The 24635-nt window shown below is 39.7% G+C and overlaps 1 protein-coding gene across 6 annotated transcripts in view; it reads left to right on the top strand.

Annotated features, from left to right (window-relative positions):
- The first annotated feature begins 1653 nt into the window (after positions 1–1653).
- ppm1ba (protein phosphatase, Mg2+/Mn2+ dependent, 1Ba) overlaps positions 1654–24635 on the top strand; it is a 77437-nt gene continuing 54455 nt past the window's right edge. The window contains exons 1-2 of one of the 6 annotated variants that reach the window (XM_041251418.1): positions 1654–2799; positions 18101–18318. The gene's annotated coding sequence lies outside the window, so the exon portion shown is untranslated. Of the gene's footprint in view, positions 2800–6764; positions 6850–18100; positions 18319–18359; positions 19096–24635 lie in introns of those variants that run through there. The other 5 variants (XM_041251421.1, XM_041251417.1, XM_041251422.1 and 2 more) reach the window with 5 other exon arrangements.

The following is a 24635-nucleotide window of genomic DNA, read 5'->3' as shown; positions in this document are numbered from 1 at the left end:
GATTCATATGACGCTAATTTCTAGTGGGCCACGGTTACCAGTTAATAGGAATGAATAGAATTCAATAGGTATGATAACACAGGCTGACTGGGGCTCGGCTGGAGCGCCAGGGTTATGCATGCTTAGCTCCTTTTGGCAGTAAACAGGTTTGGACACTTTTTTGTGCCTTAATTATAAGACATTTGACACCTCTGCACATGCAAACACAGGGGTGCAGTTATCTCAGCAAACCCGAGTCTGTCTGCCGTGTTGGTTTCTTGTGCAGACAACCAGGGGTTGATGGGAAGAGGGTAAAGAGTTAAGGATGTATCAAACCTCAGAGTTAGACTACTGCATTCTTATCACACCATGATTTTATATATATATATATATATATATATATATATATATATATATATATATATATATATATATATACAGTATATACAGTATAATTCTGAGGTTCACCCTTTATCTCTCGCTATATGTAAATGCATATGAAACAGACTGTATCCTGCACTCTGCAAGCAGGTGTCTTAATCACTATGCAAAACAGCCAGGGTCCTCTGCATTCGTGGATTTTCAGCTTTTATCATCACCTCACTCACAGGGCAGTGTGTAACACATCAGTGCCCGTTATACACACACACACACACACACACACACACACACACACAGTAATCTGTCGCGTATTCGACTGCGGTGGGACCAGAGTAAGGACGGATATGCAAAAAGTTGGATGCCTGAATCTGTTTTAAGTACCATTATACACAGCTGTAACAATTGCTATATTCACACAAGTCTAGTTTTGAGATTCAGCTTTTATTAGAGAGCTCCTGTAAATCCCTTGTTATAAAGATACAGGGTATTAATGCTTTTGACAGGGTATCTGTCTGCCATGTGGATGCGTGCATTCAAGTTGGTGCGGTTCAAGTTGATAACAGGATTTATTTACATATCAAGTCAACACACTGAACAGCTCACGTGACACTACCAGACATGGTAGCGCATGGAGCACAAACAACACAGTGTACGAAAACTTTGGTGGGATCTACAATCTGTGAATTAATTTTCTATGTTCAATAATAAACTGACGTTGTTGAAGAGCTTGATCATGGCAGAATAACGGTTAAGACGGATATGTGGATATACGCCGGATTACTGTAGTTAGGCTTACCATACGACTCCATGTAAACTAGGGCAGTCTGGGGTGGTTCAGGCATTTCAACTCACACTGAAATGCATTCTGGTGCATCTTACCTGTCTCAGGTACATTTCACAACAGGACTACACTTACCAGAATCCATTGCAACGTGAGTTGAAAAACCTGAACTGTCCTTCTGCACATGGAATCATATGGTAACTCTCTCTCTCTCTCTCTCTCTCTCTCTCTCTCTCTCTCTCTCTATCTCTATATATATATATATATATAGTTATAGTTATAGTGAATCCCCAAATCAGTGTGCACACTGGTATGTACCACACAAACATGACTACCATGTTCTATCAAAAAAAAAAAAAAAAAAAAAAGTGATAACACTAATTGTATGTGAATTAATGAATGAACGCGCCTGCCCTAAATAACCCGTCTGGTATTGAACCACGCACGAATCCTGCTCACCTGTTTAGGTTGCAGATTTTGACACCCACTTAAAAAACACTTGTTTTGGTTTTGGCGATGACGTAATGTGTTTGTTCTGATAGGCTGATGATGACATCATGGGGAGCTGCATCCGGGTATTTAGAGGGAACCTTGCGCGCGTCTCCTCGTCCTATCTGCCCAAGTGAAATCGTCGAGACAGTCCACACAAACACATAGTTTAAAAAAAAAAAAAAAAAAAACAGATTTTGTAGTGAAGAAGTGTCTTGGAGGAAGATCCGAGCTGTACCGAAGCGGTTCGTGAGAGACAGTGAAGCTGTATATGCTCTCAAGGGTTACGTGGATCCGAGCTTGAGGCAGTTAAGAAACTGCTTCTTTGTATTCGCCATTTTGGCACCCTATTTGTTAGACTTGTTACGCGATTCTGTTTTAACGGCTGAGCCACAATGGCTCCAGTGTCACCCTGTCCTCAGAATAGCGCTTGCCAAACAGGAATAACGCACACCATATACAGTTCGGCTGGTTATATGACGGGCAACAGGGGCAGCAAATAAGACGAATGGGACGAGAACCTTAAACCATGCAACCAATAGGAGAGAAGCATATGGGCGGGATCATCTCTACATCAGCAACTGGTTTGTTTGACAGACGATTTGACCAAATAGATTAAGGTATTTTGACAACCGAACGACCAATCCAAATAGAAGAAAGGCCGACCGGTATTAAAACATGACAGTCGGACGGAATGGCCAATGAGAAGCCGGGCCCGTGCTTGCTTCTGACCACAGAGCAGAGCGGACGGGCAGAGTCCCTCCTCCCCGCTGGTCAGGACGGACAGTGAAGTCGAGTGAGAGCCGGAGCCGTTCAATGGAGGAAAGAACGTCATCTGCATCTAATATTTAATTCTGCTGTTTATTTTTCATCTCTTATTGTTTGTTTGCACGGTTAGCGGCCCAGGCATATAAATTAAGCCGCCAGATCGTAAAGCCCAAGCGATTTAGCCACCAAAATGTGTAAAACCCCAGACCGCCTGAGCAGAGAACCATTGAAAGGGGAATTATTTGTGTCAAATCATTGATTGAATCAAAATAAATACAAAAAAAAAAAAAAAAAAACAAACAAAAGATCTAGCGTGAAAGAGAGGGCACGCAATACCGTTCAGAAAAGGCAGCCTCCGGATACCCGCCAGCGTGTTGGAGGTGCAGTCTCCTCGTGAAGGCGTAAGTATTATCGCATTTCTTATTGTTTGTTTTTTTTTTTTTTAATGGTGAGCGACATTGTTAAAAAAAGTCGACAAATAGATTTCGTTGACTTGCATTGTGAGAGAAAATTGCGCGTTAAAACTGTATGCGCTTGTTGTGTATAAATGTTGTTGAGCAGTTCCTGGTCGGAGATATAAACAACCTAACACACACACACCGCACAATCGGGTCTAGCGGGATTGTAGGGTTAATACCAGGTTGCTGTGTAAGAATATCTCGCATTCTTTTGTACTGTAATGTTAATGTACATCATTGTATTTGTGGTATTGATTTTGATTAGCATCGCGCACAGAGCGAGAGACTCCGCGTAGCTGTGTGTAAGCACCACAGCGGCTTCGTGTTTTGCACTGTTTGGATTTGTGTGTGCGGGTGATTTAGCATGGAAAACGTCACACGGCAACACAGCACGCTGGCGCTAAAGATTAGTTTACCCCCCCGGCTCGCTATTAAAATCAGCCAGTGGTGCTCGCATTTGCCGATGTGTTTGTTTTGATTTCATTATTATATATTTTTATTTTGTTTGGAGCGAGTGCAGTGCAATGCAATATTTTATTCCATATTAAAATACCTACATGACCGTAAACACCACTGTAAAAAAAAAAAAAAAAATTAAAAAAAACAGCACACACACACAAATGTTTATCCTCTCAGGCTATTGTGACAATAGACAGTGCATCAGGCTCACTCGTTTAAACCTCATTTCTTGTTCCATTTTCTCCGTTATGGTAATGTGTTTTTGAAGGGACAACGCATTTATTTTGGGCAGTTGTAACGTGCAGAGTATTCCTGTCTGGTAGTTCGCTGTGTTTTAACCTGTCTGTTGAATGTGTGACCTATATTGATTAAATCAGACCTTGCATTCAACTTTGTGTACACGTACTAACTTGTGTCATTTTTACTTGTCTGCAAGTTCAACAGGGGGCAAGTTTAAAATAAATACCCCCCACACCCACACACACACACACACACACACACACACAACCCTTTTAAAATAGAATCCAAACCTCCATTCTAAAGAAATGTAATAAAATACCCATACTTGGACAGAGTTGCAGATTATTAGTACGATTAAGAGGACGGATTGGGGCTAGATGCATTTTTTAGCGTTTGGTGTAATAGAGAGGGCATGCCATTTACATCAGAAACTCGCTTTACTGGCTAGGCCAGTGCTAGGCCCAGCATGCACTGAAAATGTGTTGCTAGGGGCTGGAATGGTAAGAAGTGCTTTTATTAGCTATCCTTTAGTTGCAGTATGATTGAGTTGTACAGTCAGCACTCGCTTATCAGACCCTGTAACATTAGGCTTCAGAGACGGTTAAATGCGGGTAACGCTTATTTCAGTTTGGTCAGTTCCAACCTTTGTCTGTTTTTTCAGGGAACACAAAGATACAATGTTAAAAATACATGGCTGAAAGAACTGAGCTTTAAAATAAGTAGGATTCCATTTAGATGTACTGTGTTGGTTTTGTTGGTCCTATACTATATTTTCATTGGAAGTATTTTAATTCAGAACAGTGTGATTCTGAAAATATCACTTGCCAAAAGACGACTGTGGACTAATACAGAACATACTGTTAAATCCAGTATGTATTGTAGAAGTATGTAAAATTCCTAATTAACGACACAGCAAAATGAAATAAAAATGATAGCCATGCACAGAACTGCATACAACGTAAAAGGCAATGCAATTTAGCAAAAGATTAAAAAAAAACACCAGTTTCCAGAATTAAAGTATCCAAAGTCAGTCTTCACTATTGCAGAATACAATGCTCGATAAAGCCCTAATGCCACAGTTACACTAAAAAACAACTAAAGATCACAGATTTAAAAAAAAAAAAAAAAAAAAAAAAAAAAAGCATCAGTTTAATGATTAACTTTTACATTACCGTAGCTTGTTATGTTCGCATTGCTTTGGTTGCATTTTGGTCATGTGAAACTGGACGAAGCACAGTGTAACTGCACAGTAGAGACAGACTGATTTGGAATGCGAGAAATAAAAAACACGGGCTGTGACGGATAAACCAGTACGTTGTAACACTGGGCTTTGTGTCAGAAAACTGGTTACAGAGTCGGAAATCGTGTGTGACAGGTAAGTGCATTCATTTGTTACGTTTATATAATGGGGATTGATTTTATTTAATACACGGGAGGTAAAACGCGACACACGTGTATCTGCGTAACGGATATCAGAGTGCCAACTGTAGTTACTGTGGCTTTTGTTTTGTAGTTAGTTGAGATTAACTATAAAACACAGCAGTGCCTATGTAAGAACTAAAAAACCTGCACTTATAGAAATGGTTAAAGGCTACTTTAAAAGAGCACTTGTTTTGTTAATTTGTCAATTATTTTTAGGAAAACTCTCCAGTGTGATGCTGGTTCTGTTACTTTTGTCAAGTATCCACAAATAGAGAATATTCTCACCACACAGGCTTGATGTTGGCCAGATTGTTTTGAAAATGGGTGCTATACTGTTAAGTCTACTGTGACCCACATACCTTTTAGACTTACTGATTTAAGTAAAAATAAAACGACACAAACCTTCTGTCTGGTGTGTGTGGATGAGGTGGAGAGGTCATGTGAGTAGCCCAGACCCAATGTGAAACTGTCATCTACAGGTGCCAGAATTAAATTGAATCTCTCGCCAGGGTGTTTCATATAACGCCAGGTATGAGGTACCCTGGCGAGAGATTCTCGCACCCTGCAGCAACTAGACCCTCGGCTCACTCAAAATTGTCAAATAATGAAGAATATTTATTTTTGTTATTTAGTTATCGTTTGACAGTATTTTTTAACTTAGTTACAGTTACCAGGGGTGTGCAATTTTTGGAATGTCCATGGGACAAAATGCTAGAGAAATGTACCTGTCCTTAAAAATCAGCTTGCCCCCTCACTGTCCCACAAAACACACACACACAAAAATATAACTTTTAGAATTTTGCTTTTATTAAACAATCAGTTAGTGATTAATAATATTTTTCTCTTCATGAAATGAAATAAAGAAAACTTATTTCAGAATATACTTGCCTATACCTAGCCCATCTAATTTGTGTGCATTGTACATGGCAAGTCAAGCCGATAGATACCTTTTATTATGAGGTTGCGCATTTCAGTATGTTAGGTTTTGGTTTTCATTACTGAGAGCAGACTGAATTGCTTTACATAACCAAGAATGCTTACTGACCTGAAATACTTTTTTTTTTTTTTTTTTTTTTTTGCAGTAGATTTGACAGATTTGTCCCATGGCAAACTTCTTCACATTACACACCCGTCGAACAATCTGGTGTAAAATGAAAACCAGACGCGGTGCTTATCAAATTCTTTCTGATCCTAGTTCCTGAGAGCTGTGGCTGATACTGTTACAGTTTGTAGCTAGGAGATCACTAAGTTACACTTATGGAAACATTTCTAAAGGTGAAACGGAGTACATTTTAAAATTTGTTTTTTACATTCAAACTTGGTAATCGTAGGGTATATTTAACCGGTAAAACACACTAAAACACCACCAGCAATAAAAAAAATGTTATCGGGCTGTACGTTATAAACACTGGTCAAACAAAACAAAGGCTTGGTCTGGTGAGCGTCAAACCAGGGTTTCTTGATAATTAAACAGATCGATGTGCAGAATTCGATACATTACTCACACAACTGCTAAACGGTATACAGTGCAAGTGTTTGACATGTATTGTAAAATAGTGCCTTGGGAATTGTAATATTTTATTGAGGTTTGCAGAGTTTCTCCCATCACTGTAACATAGTGCATCCAACTGTACAGTTAATGTGTAGTGAAAATTTCACTAAATATTGTAAAGTGCCTCGTAGAAGTAAAATGGCAGAAGATTACACCCAAATTTTTTTTTAGTTGCCAATTTAATTAATTTATTTTATCATTTTCTCCCAATTCAGAATATCCAATTTATTTTTAGGCTCAGCTGAATTCCCCAACTTTTTAGAAGAGGGAATTTCAGGATCCAAGGTGCTGGTGTGCAGATATTGCAGACATTATAAAAGGTAAGACAGCCACACGCATCAGGGAACATATGAACTAAATCTCACTTAAAATAGGATTTTTTTTTTTATTCCCTTAAACATATCTAAGCTGTAAAAAGAAAAATAGTACAGGATATAGCAATTCAAACTAACACAAAATAGATTTTAAACTGAATTTTTTTTTGTTGTAAAAAAACTACTGCTTGTTTTGCTAACGATAAATCCCAAATTTTGCTAAATTGGTTAAAAATAAACAAGGAAATGTTAAAAAAAAAAAAAAAAAAAAATTAAAATTAACACAAAAACCGCAAGCCCTAGGTATATTTAATCATAGAGTGAAAACGTTATTCTGTAATCTTCAGACTGTCCACTGTTTAGAAAGGTGTAATATTGTATACTTTCGGTGGATATTTGCCCTGATACACAAGCCGAAAGTCACGTTATGTCAGTGTGGCAGGTGCATGGTGATGTCACGGACCAGGAAGAAGCGAGACAATACAGACGTGGGTTTTTTTGGTGACGATGAGTGCTTGCTTGCGCTCAGCATTTAATAAATAAACAAACAGAAAATAAACAAAAAAAGTAACAAAAAAAACACAGGACACGGCACTTTGATATTTATTTATTATACAAAAATAGAGAGACAAACAAAACGAATAGACACTAACAAAACAGGGTGGACGAACGCTACGCAAAACAAGGGCGGTGCTGGTGCTTCCAGCACTCATAGCAATTGATATTATATTTTACTTTCCGTTTCCCCTCTCTCCCGTTCTCCACTCCCGAACACACAACCCAGAGTGAGTGACAACATGCTGCTTTTATGCAGCTGTACCGAGACTCGATTGTTAATCAGTCATTCAATCTGTTTCGTTAAATGCACGTGAATTTATTTTGTACAATTCCCCGTGCGCATATATTACATTTTACCTGCACGTGAAGTACTCTGCAATCCTCTTGCCTAAATACAAATATACATTTTAAACACTCGTGCTCGTATTATGTCCTGTGTATCAACTACAATACACCAACATTAACACCATACATACAACATATAACACAAAAACATGCCCAGGGGCGGGGCACCCTGCTACACTCGGTCAGCCCTCAAACAGGTAGACTGTTCACTGGAGCGGAAGGGTTAAAGAATGGGTTCTAAACTACATTACCCAGAAGAGCAGCGACGACGTTGAGAAATAATTTTGTTTTGTGGGTCTCAGCGCAAAGTTGTATTAAAAAATAATTCACTCAGTCTATCTTTACAAGCCCATTGCCGACCACCTGAGATTAAGAAATAAATTGCTAACAGTTACATGTATAATACTGCAGACTAAGGCAATGTAATAGTATTGCTGCATTCCATTTAAATACGTTTGTTACTGTGTGTGACTGAGGGTTTGTGAATTAGTGAAATGTGTAACTGGTGTACAGTTGTAATAAGAGTCCTGGTCTAAGAGCATGTAACTTATGTTTTTTACTCTACATGTAACCATGTATTTTTATGTACGTTGTTATTTACGATATTAAATACACCACAGAATACACAATATCATCTGTTTTAGGTGTTTCCTAACTAAGGGTGCACTGATAATCTGTAGCCTATCGGCATGGCACCGATTATATAAGGAGGGGGGAAAAAAAAACCCCCAAAAAAAACACATCGGCTAACGTCAGTCTTTGTGTAACTATTTTTTTTTCTTTTTTTGGTTCCTGGGTAGTAAGTGTTATTTCCTAATTTCTTATGCCTCAAAAGTATAGAAAATGGCTATTATTCCCCACAAACTTTGCTTTTGTGACCAGGACAGTGATATTTTGAAACGTACCTATTTTCCAGAACATTCCAGATAGATTCAGTGCTGAGTAAAGGTTTTTTGGTTCCAGGCCCCCCATGTGAAACTGTTCTGTGCAGTTTTGTTCGCATTAAGTTGGGCCCACACCAGAGTGATCAATTGCGCAACTGAATCACTTATATGTGGGTGTTTGTGCAAGCAGTCAAGCTCTGCTTTCAAGTAATCTGCTGAGCGGTTTGTAGAGGTGTTTTTTAATCACGTGAATGGCTGTGAAATATGATTGGCTGTTCCAATCTCCAGTCTTTACTTCCCTGTGGTAAGAGGAGGTACATTTAAAAAGATGTCAAGTATTTAAGATGTTGTCAACAATATGCCCCATGTTTCTGATGACACCTCAGCCAAGGTCTTGTCCAGCATTTACGTGGTTCGCTTCTGCTTTTAATATCGCCTTTAAAATAACTACAGATGAGACAACTGTAACAGCCAGTTCTTCATGGGTAATTAGTGAAGCCACTGTTTACTAAAGATAATGACAGACTGACGGAAAGAACAAGTAGCACCAGCAGGGTCAGTGTAATTGCCAGAAAAAAAAAAAAAAAAAAAAAAAACTACACACACTTGTAAACGCAGGAAACGTGTTGTGCAGCTAGTTGTTCAGGTGTGGTCAGAGCAGTTGCAGGCGATTTTTAAGTTGCTAATTTCAAAAGCGATTTGATTTTGCAACTGATCGCTCAGGGGTGGCCCTGGCTTTACAATCTCCCCCTTTTTTTGTAATATTAGTCCCCACAGAAATCCGTGGTAACATTTCCTAAAATCTGCAACGAGAAGAGTGTTTTCTGCAAAATGCCATTTTTAAAAAATACATGACATAACAATTCTTAAATAAGTTGTGGCCAAAACATATTTAATCACATTATTAATAATAACATTTGCCTAGCAGAATAAGATTATAGTTGTGCACTGGGATTCAAATTAGCATTGGTACATTTTACAAATGCACTGTTTTACAAATGTGTACTAGGCTTGGAGCATTTTTGTACAAATGTAATGGTATTTTTTGAAATGTGGTGTTCACCAAAATGTTATTTTGTAATTTTAAAACTTATCCACATCAAGACAGCACATGAAAATAGTTTGGAAGCTGTGACAGGCGACACTGATTGGCTGATTAAACTCGCTTGTTTGTTTCTTTGACCAAGGCCACAATGTGAAAGTGCTGCCATCACATACCACAAAACAAACGAGAAAGTAACCATTCAAAAAAAAAAACTGTGTTGCATTTGAAATATTGTACATTTAACCTCAAACAACCAATGCTAGTGTAAATTATTTGACCCTACCCCTGGCCTCAGGGAACTGGTTTTCTTTGAGACAGAATATGGAACCAGCACCTTTGAGCTTAGAGAGGGTGTTCATTGTGCTGTTTGTCAGTTACCAGCACCTTTGAGCTTAGAGAGGGTGTTCATTGTGCTGTTTGTCAGTTACCAGTGCCTTTGAGCTTAGAGAGGGTGTTCATTGTGCTGTCTGTGAGTTACCAGTGCCTTTGAGCTTAGAGAGGGTGTTCATTGTGCTGTCTGTCTCGCACTTCAATGTCTTTTGTATTTGAGAGTAAGATTTGAACCTTTGTGTCTCTTCTGCCACTGACTTCTGTGTTTGTAAATGCTGATGAAGGTGCATTGCACCAAAGTGCTGATTTCACCTGTTCACTTTTTAATCTTGTTGGTGCACAGAAGTCATAAATATTCTGGTGAGCAAGTCGTGAGTGCGGATGCACTTTGCTACATATCTAGTTCATTTATCCAGCTCTGGTTCTAGTGAGTGGTGCAAGGCACCTTGGCTTTTACTGGTTAGCAGTGTAGTATTCTATTGACTTTTCATATATTTTGGTTTTACCTCTTAACTTATGTCATTAAATTTTACATGCACATGCATTTATTGATGTGTAAAGTCAGATAACGAAATAGAGGCAGCTGAGATTGTGTAGTGTTTGTTTTTTCATGGCCAGTCTGTCTGAACTGGTTAAGTTATGGTACAGTGCTAAGGACACCAAGGTCAAAGGTTTCTGTTTGTCCAGCACAGCTGTGGTGAAATGTTTCAACAGCTGAATCTGGACCCTGCACAAAGTGCCAGATGGCTGGTTTTAAAACACATGATCTATTAAAGCCGACCCGAAATTCCCATAGAAGACAGCGTGTGGCTCTTAAATTTGAAGGAAACTTTTAGCCACGTGAGGACGAACTCATTGGACAATTCTATGTTAATTTTATTCCGTGTTCCAGGAAAGCTTCATCTTTAAAATGTAGACATTTTAATTTGGGGGGTTGGTTTGTGGAGTGGTGGATTAAACTACAATGATTAATGTACTCGGGTACAAGTAGCCCTCTGGTTGAAATTGTCAGCAATCTTATTTGCATCTAGATTTCCGGTAAGCTGTTAATGAACATGATAATGATAACTATCTTCATTTGTCAATGGGAACGACAAGGCTGGTTCAGCCTTGTTGTTCCTATTTGAAGATAGTTCTTACTCTTCTGAGGCTCCTGGAGCATGAGCGTCGTGCAATGCAGGATGAAACTGCCACGGTCGGAAGGGTTCTTTAAAGTAAGCAGTACTTGGGTAGTATATTCCACAAGTACTCATTTCCTTCAGCTTTTAGAATTGCGATGACTGAGAAATTGATATGCACGATGCGGGACCTTTTTAATTTTAGACACTTTTTGAAGTTGCAGAGCAATGTTTTTAGCATGACAGATCATTTAATCATTTTTATTGCAAAAACAAAAATTGTCATGCATGGGTACCGAGCACCCGCTTATTGTACCCTATGCAGGGTTTTCAGTTAGTTTTAAAGTATGTGCCACTTACAAGGTAGTAGGGGGCACGGATCTCATCAAGGCACATAGCGCTGATGGAGAGTGTGGGAATGATTCAAAAGGTGCATTCGGGGGCATTTTGCATGTTTTAAGCATGTGCTATACTAGTAGTGGTCTGACAATGTTGCTCCATCCTTACAATGAAGGAGCCTTATTTCAGCACTGCTCACAGCAAGGCAAGATCAACAAGAAGAAAAATGGACTTTGAGCATCAAGGCCCCTGCAACACGAGGCTGGCTGTAAATGTGTGTGGAATTGGTGACTGCATCTTTAATTGTGTACTGTTGCAATGTGAGAAATAGCGTGCTGGAGCTCCCGTGCTCAGTGTTAGTGGTCCTGGTCTGGCAGCATGTAATGGAGACAACTCCCATGATTACAGGTTTTATTTCAGTAAAAATAAGTTTACATTGCAGTCGTTTCTGCTATTGACAATAGTAAATATATCTCAGCAAGCACGTTGTCATACATTTTAGATATATTCATTAGCACAGTCAATTTAGTGAATGACATTTTTTTTTTACTGCAATCAAGTAAGCTGTAGTACATTTCATTTAATTCCCTAAATGTTTTTCTTGGCAGTACGCTTCCTAATTACAGTCACAATTATTATGCGTTCTGCTTTCACCCTAAAATGGTCAGTTTGAGAAATAAACAAATGTTTCCCTGCACAGCTGGCCCTGCTTTAGTTCAAAACTCACGCAACACACTGTTTTGCATTCTGGTAACGTCTTGAATTACAGTGCCTTCTTTAGCTGAAGAGATATTATCAGCTCATCATCTGGGGAATCTGCTGTGCAATTAAATCGTCCTTAAACTCCTGATGGTAAACAATGTAACCGAATCTAATTTACCCAGGATAGTTGTGGCTGCTAAATAATGTGCAACAGATGAAATAATTCTGTTTGTGTTTACTCCAAACCTTATTTAGGCACTCTATGATTTGACTGGCGAAAGAAAATGTTGGTTTATTGGAGTTCACAAAGATAACTTTTTTCAGCTTTTTTGTTTAATTGAGTTTTTTGCTGCATTAACCCTTCGTTAATTTTTTTTTCAGGGCAATTTGTTAATGGCATGTGTGCAACACACTAACCTTAAGTATATTTTTGTTTTTTTGCTGTTCTTGTTTTAAATTTCTTGAATGCAACTATTCATTTGAAACTGCGTTTTTACACAACAGTACTCATACACGCTCTGATATTTTTCGTTAAAGGTGTGCAACTGTTGAAATGCTTACCAACTTTTTGCACAACGTGATAAACCTAATAGTACTGTATCTTCAGAGCAGGAGAGCTATGCTTATAGCCTGGTGGTCTTTTCTCCAAACACATGTCCTTGAGATTTCAGTTTTAGATGCAAGGCCTGTGCTTGCAATAGAGGAGTTTGCTAATGAATGGCAGCAGTGCGGTTCTAGAATGTGACGGGACACATGGGGCAGCCGAGTGGCTTTCGTTGGTGAAGAGTTAACTGCGCTGTGTGTGTGTGTGTGTGTGTGTGGAAGAGATCTACACAACAGGAAGAGGGAGGCTGTGGGTTAACAGTTGTTCTCTTGGCCAGTATCCAGGCTATAGCAGGAAATGGTGCATTTTCACGAATAGCCTGCACAGTGTCTTGCTGTAGGCACACCACTTGTGTCTTTAGGATAAGACTGTCCTGTATAAAGATTGTCTGTTAAATGGTTATATTTTAAATGATTGCTTTGCTTAAGTAGAAAAGGAAAGTTGCAGATTGTTATAACAAAGTGTCCCCTGCATGTGGTTGTGATGGACACATGACTGGCTATGTTAAGGAAACTCAGTTCTGTCTGGTGCCCAGCTTTGCTGATTTTGTGCAGTGTATGATGTTTTCCCTTTTAACAGACTCCCAAGTCCAGTTTTAGATCCAGGTGAACTGTAACTATTTTGGGTTATCGCTTCAGCCGAGCTCTTGGTTGCTTAATTGCACCAATTATTGGCTTAATTAGTCAAGATTAACAGGTGTTCCAGATCTTTAGCTGCTGATGATGTAAAGACACCTAGAAAATCTGCAGGATTGGGGATCTCCAGCACCAGGGTTGGAGATCTCTGTTGTAAATCACTGAGAGAAGGACAGGACAGTGATTTTTGTAAGTAGAAAACCAGCCTTCTAGCCAGAATGCCAGACCTTGTCAAGAGTGTGGCAAAGCAGTCATCCACACCTCAGCGATCTGGGTATTGTGATTCCACATATACTTTTGAAGGAGGCTGGGTGATGCAGTACATCAGCGCACGGCCGTTTTGTTTCTGGGTACAGCTCTGGACTGGACCTACAGGAGGTGTTTACTGTTGGTCCTTCAGCTGGGTTGAAGATCTTCATTGGGGAGCCAGGGCTTTGCTGCCTAGCTCTGAAATTCAAACCACAGATGACCTGTTGAACAGCAAGATTTTCAGAGCTTGATTCTAGCAGGGAGTTATGTTGCTGCTTGGTTATAATTACTTTTCTGCATTTTCAGTTTTTAGCTTAACACTTTTATATTACATATACTAAAATAGGGGTAAAATGTGTTTTTAATTGAAACATCGGTAAAAATTGTGACAAAAAATCTCAGTATACACACATTACATGTGGAATATGATGCGTAGCAGCTCTGGTTTCTGATTTTAAGTTTAATGTCCCTGGCATGTATGATGAAGAAACTGTGCAAGTCGAGGCCATATCTTCCCAAGTTAGCAGGTACTTCGCGAGCATTTGGTCAACCGCTGTGCTGACGGAAATAGCAGAAGGTATGAATGTGATATCCCAAAACAAGCAAGGTTTAATCGCCTTGAAATCCTAAAAAGAGAAAGAGAATTGACAGAACTGGAAGGTCCAAGCCATCGGGTGACGCGTCTAAAATCACACAGTACATTTCCATCAGTGCATTCTATAAGTTTACCAACTAAAGCATCATACTTTTCTGTGAAATATTTACGAGTAAGGTTGTCTGCGTTAGGCGGTGTTTTGGCTGATGTGATTGACAGTACTGTGGCACAAAGTCAGCACATCCATAGTGGCTGTCCAGCAAAGCACAGGGCTGTGACAAACTCATTAACAGTCATTCTGCACTCTCTTTTATTAAAGCATGTGTAAAAGCCATAGAAATGGATTGCTTGTCTCAACTTTCTTGTTTTAGTTTTAATGTGTCTCATTTTTCAGTATGTTCTTTTATTGGCAGTGTGAACATGTGCCTCAGTGCAGCAGTATCTGCAGCGCTGTGCATCCCCTGCCTCACCTGATCCACTTCTGCTATTTTTTATTTTTGCATACTTAGAAACATTTGTTTTCTTTTGAATATTCATAACTTTACGTTTTCTCCCCATTCCTCATCCACTGAAAATATTATCATTTCCTGGAAGTATTTAATTTTTTTTTTTTTTAAATCAAGCTAGGTGCTACACCCAGTATTGCTGCAATAATCAGACTCGATTTGGCCATTTTGATTGTAATTTTTCGGTAGAATTCTGAACAAGCCGGAAAATCGGAACGCTAGTTATAATTTATTTCGCATTTGCTGCTTTTCTAACTTATTTGATCTTTTGGTTTTTGTACAGTAACAAATCTGATATTTTGTGTTTTGTTATATTTTAAATAAGAACTGCAATACACTCTCCTTTGTGCTGTCTGACAAAAATATCCAAGGTTGTGATAGTGAAGGGGCAGGCTTGCTCATTAAAGTGCAGTTAATGTAAGGTTTTCTAGTCGCCGTTATCGGGGACTAACTGAATTTGTGAAGAGCGAGCAGCGCTGCACAGTAATCTCTCTCTTGTGTAGACCCACACGATTCTCCCGGATTGCACAAGAGAAGACTTGATGAAGCTCTGGGCTGTATGTGGATGTTGCTTTTGTTAATAATAAATAATCTTTATTTTTATATAGCGCCTTTCATAGTGGACCACCATCATAAAGAAATGTAAAAGATACGAGACTAGGGTGTGTGAACTATGCATCAGCTGCAGAGTCACTTAGAACAACGTGTCGCCTGAAAGACAGAGCACAAGGAAGTTCAGTGACTTGCTCAGGATCACACAGTGAGTCAGTGGCTGAGCTGGGATTTGAACCGGGGACCTGCTGGTTACAAGCTGCTTTCTTTATCCACACAACCTCCTATTGTTAAGGGTCCAAGGGACAAAATGCTAGACAAATCTACTTGTCCTTCTTAAAGTTCTACTTGCCCCCTCACCATCCCACGCATGTGCAAATATAACTTATGATTTTGCTTTTATTAAACAATGAACACAATCAATTGGTGATTTAATAATAATTTTTTGCTTCATGAAATGAAATAAAGAAAATGCAACTGCACCCATCTAATTTTTGTGCATGACACAATGACAAAAAAACCCCCAAAAACTATAAAGATTCAAACTACGGCAGAATCAATGCACCAGGCCAACAGATACCTTTTATTATGAGATGCAGCATTTCAGTGTCTTAGGTTTTGGCTTCAGTTACATTTAAGATGAAATAAAAAAAGATTTTACACTGCCCCACTATTGTAGGGCTGTCATAATAATTGCAAATATAGCAATTTACCCGTTAAGAAATGAAAGGAATTGTATTTCAATCCCTTTGCACTAAAGCAGGGCTCCGGTATACAACACGCTTGGACCTTCTCAGTATTTAAACACTAAGCCAAAACAGCATTTGCACCACAAATTAGCATACTATTATAAAATATAAGCAAACAAGCCATATTTAAAAATCCCAGTTTAAAAATGTCATTCTACATTTGCTTTTTATATATTTGTTCTATTTTGTTTATGTTGCCTGGGGCTCTAGTAGTAGTTGCATTTATTTAAATGTGTTTGTTACTGTGTGTGAGTGAAAAGGAAATGTGCATTTGTGTACCTTGTATATGTTTTTTGCTTTGAGGGCTAAGAGTTACATATTTATTTTTCTCGTTTGTATGTACGAGGCTTCTGCAGTTTAGAGTTTTCAGGAACTTCGTAACTCCCTAGAAATCTTCAGGACTTTTTCTAGCAAGAAGAAAAAAAAAAAGTACTTGTCTGACCCGCAAAGTATAACTGTAAAAGTTGTTGTCCCTCACACATTGTTATCGGCCGACACCTGGGACATGAATTGCACACCCCTGGACAGGCCAAGCCTGGTTAGTAACACGCAGCCTTTGAGAACAGTTTCTGTCTGTTTTTCTCTCTCTCTCTCTCAGCACTTCATGGGGATTGGTTGTCAAAACAAGACCTTGTTTTTTAAGATATTGGCAAATAACAATACTGTTAGTTTAATTTGTCTCAGTGTTTTCATAAACCATAATGTATAGCAAGTACTGTACAGAATGCATGCATCAAACACATACTCATAGTTCAGTATACAGTAACAACTAACGTCGGTGTTTTAACTGCTTGACTTAGTTTCACATTTACTTTTGCTGGTCCCGTATTCAGAGCTGTTTCTAACCGATGCAAAGTTAATAGACCAGTATTTCACGATGAGTCTTCCTGATGACCTCTGTCTCTCCTTGACTAATATCAGGACACACCCTTCTACCCATATACAGCACTTGCAGCGCAGAAAACAATATTGAAAGAGCTTAAGGACTTAAGATGGTTCAAGCATGATGAGAGCCAGATTAGTGATCCACTAGCTCCCCAGACTTCTGATTACTGAATCAGAGCTGTCTAGCTGTCGGCAATCTTAAAATAGCTCCCGCCAGCCCTTTCCAAAGTTTGCCTTCTGAATCACACCTGGCAACGAGTAGCAATTGGCGCTTTTGAACTTTGAAAGGGGTGGTGCCCCATGCTTTTAAAGTGAGTTGAGTATATCACTTAAACAGATCAGTGTTTCCTGTAAGAACAATTCCCCTTTTCCCTTTCTTTGCGTGCATTGCTTTCCTGAGCTGCAGTGTGCAACAGAGCTATGGGGAATGTATAACTTCCTCATGCTGCTGCAGAGCGTGTGTGCCGGCATCCGGAAACTCTTCCAGTCAGTGCAGTCCATGTGGACAGCCAACAAGGCTTAGTTTCCGGTGATGCAGTATATAGTGCACAGAAGGGTTAGCTGCAGATTGTCTCTTGGTTGTATATGTTTGGGTGTTCTGTTGGACATGTATACGCATTCAGGATTTGAAACAAGGCTGCTTAGTCATTGTATACGCAGGGTGTGCATTCTGTTGGGGAAAATAGGATACACATTTACCAATTGATGTACACAATCAATCTTCCAAATTTAGATTGTGAGAAACCTTAGCAGTGTGTGAATTCTAATCTGTCGTTTTAAAACGAGAGTATAGTGCGGTGCTCCTTTTCCACTGGGGATCACTGAAAACAAACTGAACTGCCAGCTATTCTTATTCTTATGATATTGTGTATGGCCAAATCAAGGTGTAACCACACACGTCTTTCCAGCCAAAGAAACTCCCAAACCCTTTGGCAGCACTGAGTTGCGCCGCATTGCTCCGCTGCTGTGTGTGTCTATTAACCAATGGGTTAACTTGTTAAAATATTTCCTCTGTCTGTAGTATTGCACTGCACCTTGAGGTTTGACCCATCGCCTCCTGCAATGAGATTGCCACTGCCCTTCAGTAGGCTGATTGTGGGTCTCAAGATTACGAGGAGTAATATAAATGAAATCGGCCGCACTGTTTAATGTTTTTATTAGGCAGGCTGCCTGAGAGCTGCAGAGTGGAACAAGCAAGGGAACTGGAGCCCTGGAATGAGCAGCTCTGAGTGCAGGACCCACAGAACAAGCAAGGGAACAGCTCTGAGTGCAGGACCCACAGAACAAGCACAGTGGAACAGGACCTCTGGAATGAGTAGCTCTAAGTGTCACGGATAGCTTAAGTGGTGACGTCAGGCCAGGAAGAAACACACAGTACTGTGAGTAAATGAAGCACTGTTGCGCAAGTAAGGCTGGGAGGATGCCTCATTTTTCGCTATCGATATATTGTTCTCCTAAAAAGCAGATGCATCGATTTAATCAGTACCATGAAACGGTACAAAAAACCAAACAAAACTGAAGTAATAAATGTGGGGCTGTGGATTACTGTGTAACATTGCATGTATGCCATGTAAAAGACCACAGATCCCCTTTTCATCCCTATCCAATAATTTAGTTTATATTACGAAGTGGTTTTATGCAGTGCAACATGTAAAATGATTCCACTGCTCCCTACAACTGCAGAGGTAGCACTGCGCACATCCCTGGTATTGGAGCATCTTTCCTGTTGACACTCAGCCAAGAATTTGGACAAGTAAAACATATGCTCAGAAATCATGGTTTTTAGACCATGGATGTGGCCTGCAGGGTTTTTATTGAGTAACTGTTCCGACATTTTTCCTGCTTTCTCAGAACTTGCAGCAATCGCGATACCTGCGTCTGGTGTACCGGCAGAACGGGGCTTAGCTCTCGTTTGCGCGAGGATCATCCAAAACATGACAATTTCAATGGAAGCTCCTGACAATTACGACTTTGATTTGAAAGAGCACAAGTCATTTTTTGACTTTGGTACTAAAAGGAAAATGTAAAGAACCTTTAAACAACAAAGCTGTAAGTAGTTGTGATGTTGACAGCTACCCGCAGAGACATTGGTACACGTTCTACAACACTTTTTTGTTGTGCATGATTGGGGATTTTGCAAAAGAAAACGCTTCATGGTAAGCTTGTCTTAATGTCTATTTCTATTACCATTACTGTGTACTGTTTTGCATGTTAACTTAGTTAATCTGAAATAGTTGCATTGGAAAATAATATATTGATGCAATATGTAAAAATGCAGATGTTATGGGTGTAAAAGTAGGTTTTGTGTGGTATTTTTTTTTTACAAATGCGTATTTTTAAAGGCTAGTGTGCCTCTGCATCTCGTTAAATGGTCTTGCAAATTAGTTGTGTTACCAAAGTATCCCAAACATTACTTTCTTTACTTTTTTTTTCTTGCTGTCTTACTTAAGAAAATAGAGTTTAGTTTAGAGCAGTGACGTTCTAAAGATTTCTGGGCTTGATGGCAGCAGCTTCCCAGAACCTTCCTTTGCACTCTCTCCAAGCCTGGTTCAACAGCAGGGTTTTTCAGCCTGTGTTGAATCAAGGCCTCCTAGTGACAGTGTCTCTCCACAGCCTGCCCATCTACTCTTCATGGACGCATCCAGCCTCTGGGGGTGGGGGGGTTCGACCCCACACTTGTCCCATGGCAGTTATACTGCAGTTTTTGCAAGACTTGTTTGAAGAGGGGAAATCCCCCCTCAACGTTAACCTTTTTCGGTCCTATGTCAGACTAGGTCCGACATAAAAATGTTCCCCTTCCGGTCTGTTTTCATCAAAAAGATGTCAAGCACAGGTCTCTAGTCATTTTTTCTCCAGAAAAAGCCCAGAAAACCTTTCAATGGCAGAGTGAGACCGATGGAAGCTGAGAGAAGCCGGGGGGGGGGGGGGGGGGGGGGGGGGTCTGGAGAAGCAGTACTGAGTTTCCTGTTGATATGCAGTGCCTTTTTAAACCTGTTTTACTGTGAATAAATTACTTTCAAACAGTGCGTGTAAAAAATGGCGCGTGCCTGACATGCGCTAAATAAATGGACCGTTAGAGGTGTGTCTGGCAGCTCACTACCTGGTGGGGACTGTAAGGGATGTTATTCCTTGCTGGAGGCTGAACGTGGTGCTTGAAGCACTCATGAAGCCTTTGTTTGAGTCCTTACATTCAGCTGAGGTGAAATCTTCATCACTGAAAGCACTTTCTTGCTTGCAATCGCATCCACTAAGCGGGCATTTTCAATTGCGAAAGCCTGCGTAAGTTTTGTAGGAGCCAGGACAAAGGTTATGCTTCATACAAATCCTGCTTATTTTGCATCAACCAGTCTGTGGAATTGGAGGCTTTTACAGCCACCTCTTTCCAGTCTTACAGGGAGCGACAGCTTCATGTGCTCTGCCCAGTGCGACATTGGCTTACGTGGACAGAACAGAGACTAGGTGGCAATCTGAACAGTTTTTTGTCTGTTATGGGGCAAAGTCTCATGGTAAAGCCCTGTCTAAACAGAGGCTATCTAAATGGATAACACACACAGTCAAGACTGACTAGGAGCAAGCCAACTTGCCCCCTCCAGAAAGCTCACTGCCCATTCCACCAGGAGCATGGCAACTTCGTGGGCTTTGTTCCAGGGTGCATCTGTCAGGTACATGTGCAATGCAGCGGTGTGGGCTACGCCCCCTACCTTTACAAGGCTCTATCAACTGAATGTCTAGTTTCTACGAGGCCATTGTGACTGCTTACAAAGTTGTTTCACACCATAGTTCCTCTGCTTGATTTAGAAATTATTCAACATCCAGTCACTGCGCTCCCATTGTTTTGTATGGGGTCAGCAATTCTGTTATTGCTCAGTAATGGAACGACAAATAATAATACTGTACTGTAGGTGATCTTGTTCCACGCATTTGATAGACAAGGATTGTAAGAGGTGTGGTCTTTGAAAAACAAGAGGATAGCGAGCACATTGAAGGACAACAGCATCTATTGCTTCTGAATTCTGAGACTTTTAAAATAGTTTTTTCTCACATCGAGCAGCCTCTTCCTAAAGTACACTGTGGCTTGTTCACCACGGTTGTTTTAAGTGGGCTGTGTGTTTCACTAGCCTCTAAGGAGCTCTCTGTTTAAGCTCAGTCCTACCTGCTCCAGGCCAAGAAGATGGATATCTGCTACAGTTTCAGAGCACAAAACTGAGCCATCCTGTTTTGAAAATAGTTTATCATTGAGGCATCATTAAAATTAAAGGTGATGCTGGGGTTTGGGAGTGGAGTAGATAAGAGGGGTAGTGCTTGGGAGGAGAGTGGAGTGGAAAGGAGGGGTGGGGTTTGGGAATGTAGAGAGGAGGGGTGGGGCTTGCTGAAACCATGCAAAACTTTTTTTTTTTTTTTTTTTTTTATGAGTTATAGCTTTAGTTGAATGAGGGTTTCTCGGTATTCAAATTACTTGCAGTGTTTCAGCCTTAATCCTTTGGGGTACAAGGAACAAATGTGTCCCACAAATAAAATAATCCTACCTTTTCTTTTTGCAATGAGAGGCATGGAACAGGGTTAAAAATGTACTGACAGTTGTTGGATCTGGTCATGAAAACTCTGTTTACCCATGATACCCGAGTCACTCTACCCAATGTATTTTAAGAAGAAAATGCATTAAATGTTAATAATTTAATTAATCTGTTTACTTAAGTTAGTTTTAATTGATTAATAAATCAGTGCCTTCATTAATCTAATCCACTAGAAAGAATAAATACATAAAATATATGCTGTGAATACTGCATTATTCAACTTGAATGGAAAGGAAGAACATGACTCCTATTGTATAGTGGATTGCTGTCTTTTTATTGAACAATGTTGTTGAATTTAAATGCTTTTTACTGTATTGTGGTAGTGAGTAAATAAATAACGACACTGAGCTTGCAGTAGCGTACTGTACATGCAGCTTTGTACGGGCATGAATTGCACTTTCATTTCAGTGGGCTGCAGTGTGGTGATTCCAGACTCATGCCCATGAGCAGTGCTGTAGAACAGTTGAGAGCAGGGATGGCGTCATCGTGCCTGTGTGTGTGTGTGGGGGTTGCTGCAGAAAAAGGGAACACAGCACAATCCTCAAGTAGTAAGCTGCTTGGTCACCCACACAGTCTATTTTTGGTTGTGAACGAACTGTTACTGAACATGGCAAGATAAAAACAAACCAACCTCTGGTGTTATGAAATGATGATGCTGTGTTGAAAACACATAGTGGAAATAATCTCTGGCTGCTTTTGAAAGTGTTCATCTGTGAAAGCTGTGTTTAATTTCCCCTTGGTAAGTATTATGCTGCTGGAAATCCACAGGGTCTCGGATACAAAGCACTGCTTCCCTTTAGGCCTGCCTTGCACTTGGTGCATTGTGAAAGCAGCCCTTCTTTCCTTGGATTCAGTTGGGTATTTGTAGACCACAACAATGCTGTAATTTTTGGCAGTTGTATCGCGCATCCTATGGGATGTTATGAGATGAGGATGATCGTGTACTGTACACAGCAATCCTAACAGGCATACTGTTACAGTGCAAAATGTATTCCAATGGATTGTAATGACTAACCGCAAAAAACAGGTAAAGTCTAGGAATGCTTTTGTTTTTTAGATAATTTAAGTATAAGCATTACAGTAGTGTCTCGGAAGACAGATTATTACGGAACTGTTTGATTTGGAGCTCAATTGACTGACTCTGGTATGTGCTGAAGTTGCCCAAACTTGTTCATTTCGTAACACACACACACACACACAATATATCTATATATAGATGGTCTAGTCTGCCATACTTTGCGTGGTGAAGCCGCCTTGAATTTTCACAATCTTATTCCTTGCCACCTATGACTGTCTTTTGTTTTGTATATAAAATCAGCAGCTTTTCTAATACATTTCCGAACAGGGTTGGGGAAAAAACCTCCTATTGCATAAGTTTCACCCATTCCAGGCTTTATTACAAGCTTGATTAGTCACAGAGTACAAGTAATAAGCTCAGATGTGTCTTATTAAACTTGTAGTAAAACCAGGAGTGTATCAAACTACTATGCAGTGGGAGTCTTATTTCCATCCCTACCAAACATTGACGAGATAAGAAGACACCTCCCTGTGCATGTGTAACATAGATGCTTCTCAAAGCGGCACAGTGTCTTGCTCTCCCTGAACACTGCTTGAATGCTCATGTTTCAGGGGCTTGACTCTTGGTGACCTATGAAGCAGGCGAAAGCCGCTGCCCTCTATAAATCGGTGCTTGTATCTGGTAGCTGGCTGAACAGTAAAGTTTGTTCCCTCACTTCAGGTGTCCTAAAATTATACTACCGGTCAAGAGTTCGGAAGAGACGGTGATATTCATAAAACTGAAGTCACAGGTGAAAACCAGTACCTACTGCATTATTGGATCCACAGGAGCAGAATTGGCTTTCTCTGTTTCCGTGTTAGTAGCGATTATCATGACTCTTTCGACAAACTGTGTTTGTGTGTGTGTGTCTGGCATCCTGCTTTAAATAAGAAAACCCTTAAATACACGGTGGTATTACAAGCTTTACTGCTTTCTGTTTTGGGCTGGGTGTTTGAAAACCGCATTAGGAAAAACTGCCTGTGTTTCTGGCTTGTTTTCTAGCATTTTGTAGCCTATCGACGTGGCACCAATTTATAAGGGAAAAAAACACAATCGGTTATCGGCAGTTTTTGTTACTTTAGCTGATAACGTACGCAGATATTCATGCTTGAATTTCTTCCAGCACAGAATGTAGTGTTTGGTCCGGCGCGATTACTAATGACACAGGAACAAGAAACACTAATTTTTCCCAGTGCTGTGTAACGTGTGACGAGATGTATTTACTGCATTCTCAGAGTAGCATTGTTTTAGTCTTTTTTGTTTGTTTTTTTTTTTTTTTTTTTTAATATCTGAAGACAACAATAGGATAGTTGTGTGCAGCAGAACAGACTTGATGCTACACATTAAATTGACCTGCTGATGTGATTTAGACTGATTGACTCTCTACTGAAGTAAGACTGACAAATTTTATATTATATGTATTAATAATATATATATATATATATATATATATATATATATATATATATATATATATATATATATATATATATATATATATATATATATTAAATATATATATAATTATAAAATTATAAATATTATTATATATAAAAAAATAGGTTGTATCCCTACAATAACATTTATTGAGGTACTCCATGCGGAGTCAATTTCCATGTGAAAATGTTAATACTTTTCGTGCTTAAATGGCAATGCACTTTTGGGGGAATTACTCGGGTAAATCAGGTTTGTGGCCGAAAAAAACAGCCAAAGAAAGGGATAGAGTAAATCTCATTTACTCAGGTAATCCACACACAGTTTCTCATGGAAACCCGCATTTCACGTGTGTATGTTAATGAGGATGTTTGTTCTTAACTATAAATATCACAAGGGAGCAAGTCAGGTGTTACTGTGGATTCCAAGACAGCAAAAAGTAGTGGCTGATGGGTGATTTTATGGATAGCAATGGTGTGGGTCACAATGACATGGGTTGCGCTTGTTTCTGTGGTTGTTGTGAAAGGCGATGCCGCTTTTTTCTCTCATGAGACTGTAACCTTCCCCTTCTGTCTCGCAGGCAGCCACTGATTCCTGAACACCTCATTTTGTAGTTGACAGAGTTTGTGCA

Source organism: Polyodon spathula, chromosome 5 (assembly GCF_017654505.1).
Source record: "Polyodon spathula isolate WHYD16114869_AA chromosome 5, ASM1765450v1, whole genome shotgun sequence".
In the NCBI taxonomy this organism is placed as follows: Eukaryota; Metazoa; Chordata; class Actinopteri; order Acipenseriformes; family Polyodontidae; genus Polyodon; species Polyodon spathula.
The sequence above is the reverse complement of the archived record's forward strand: the minus strand, read 5'-3'. Positions and strand labels throughout refer to the sequence as shown.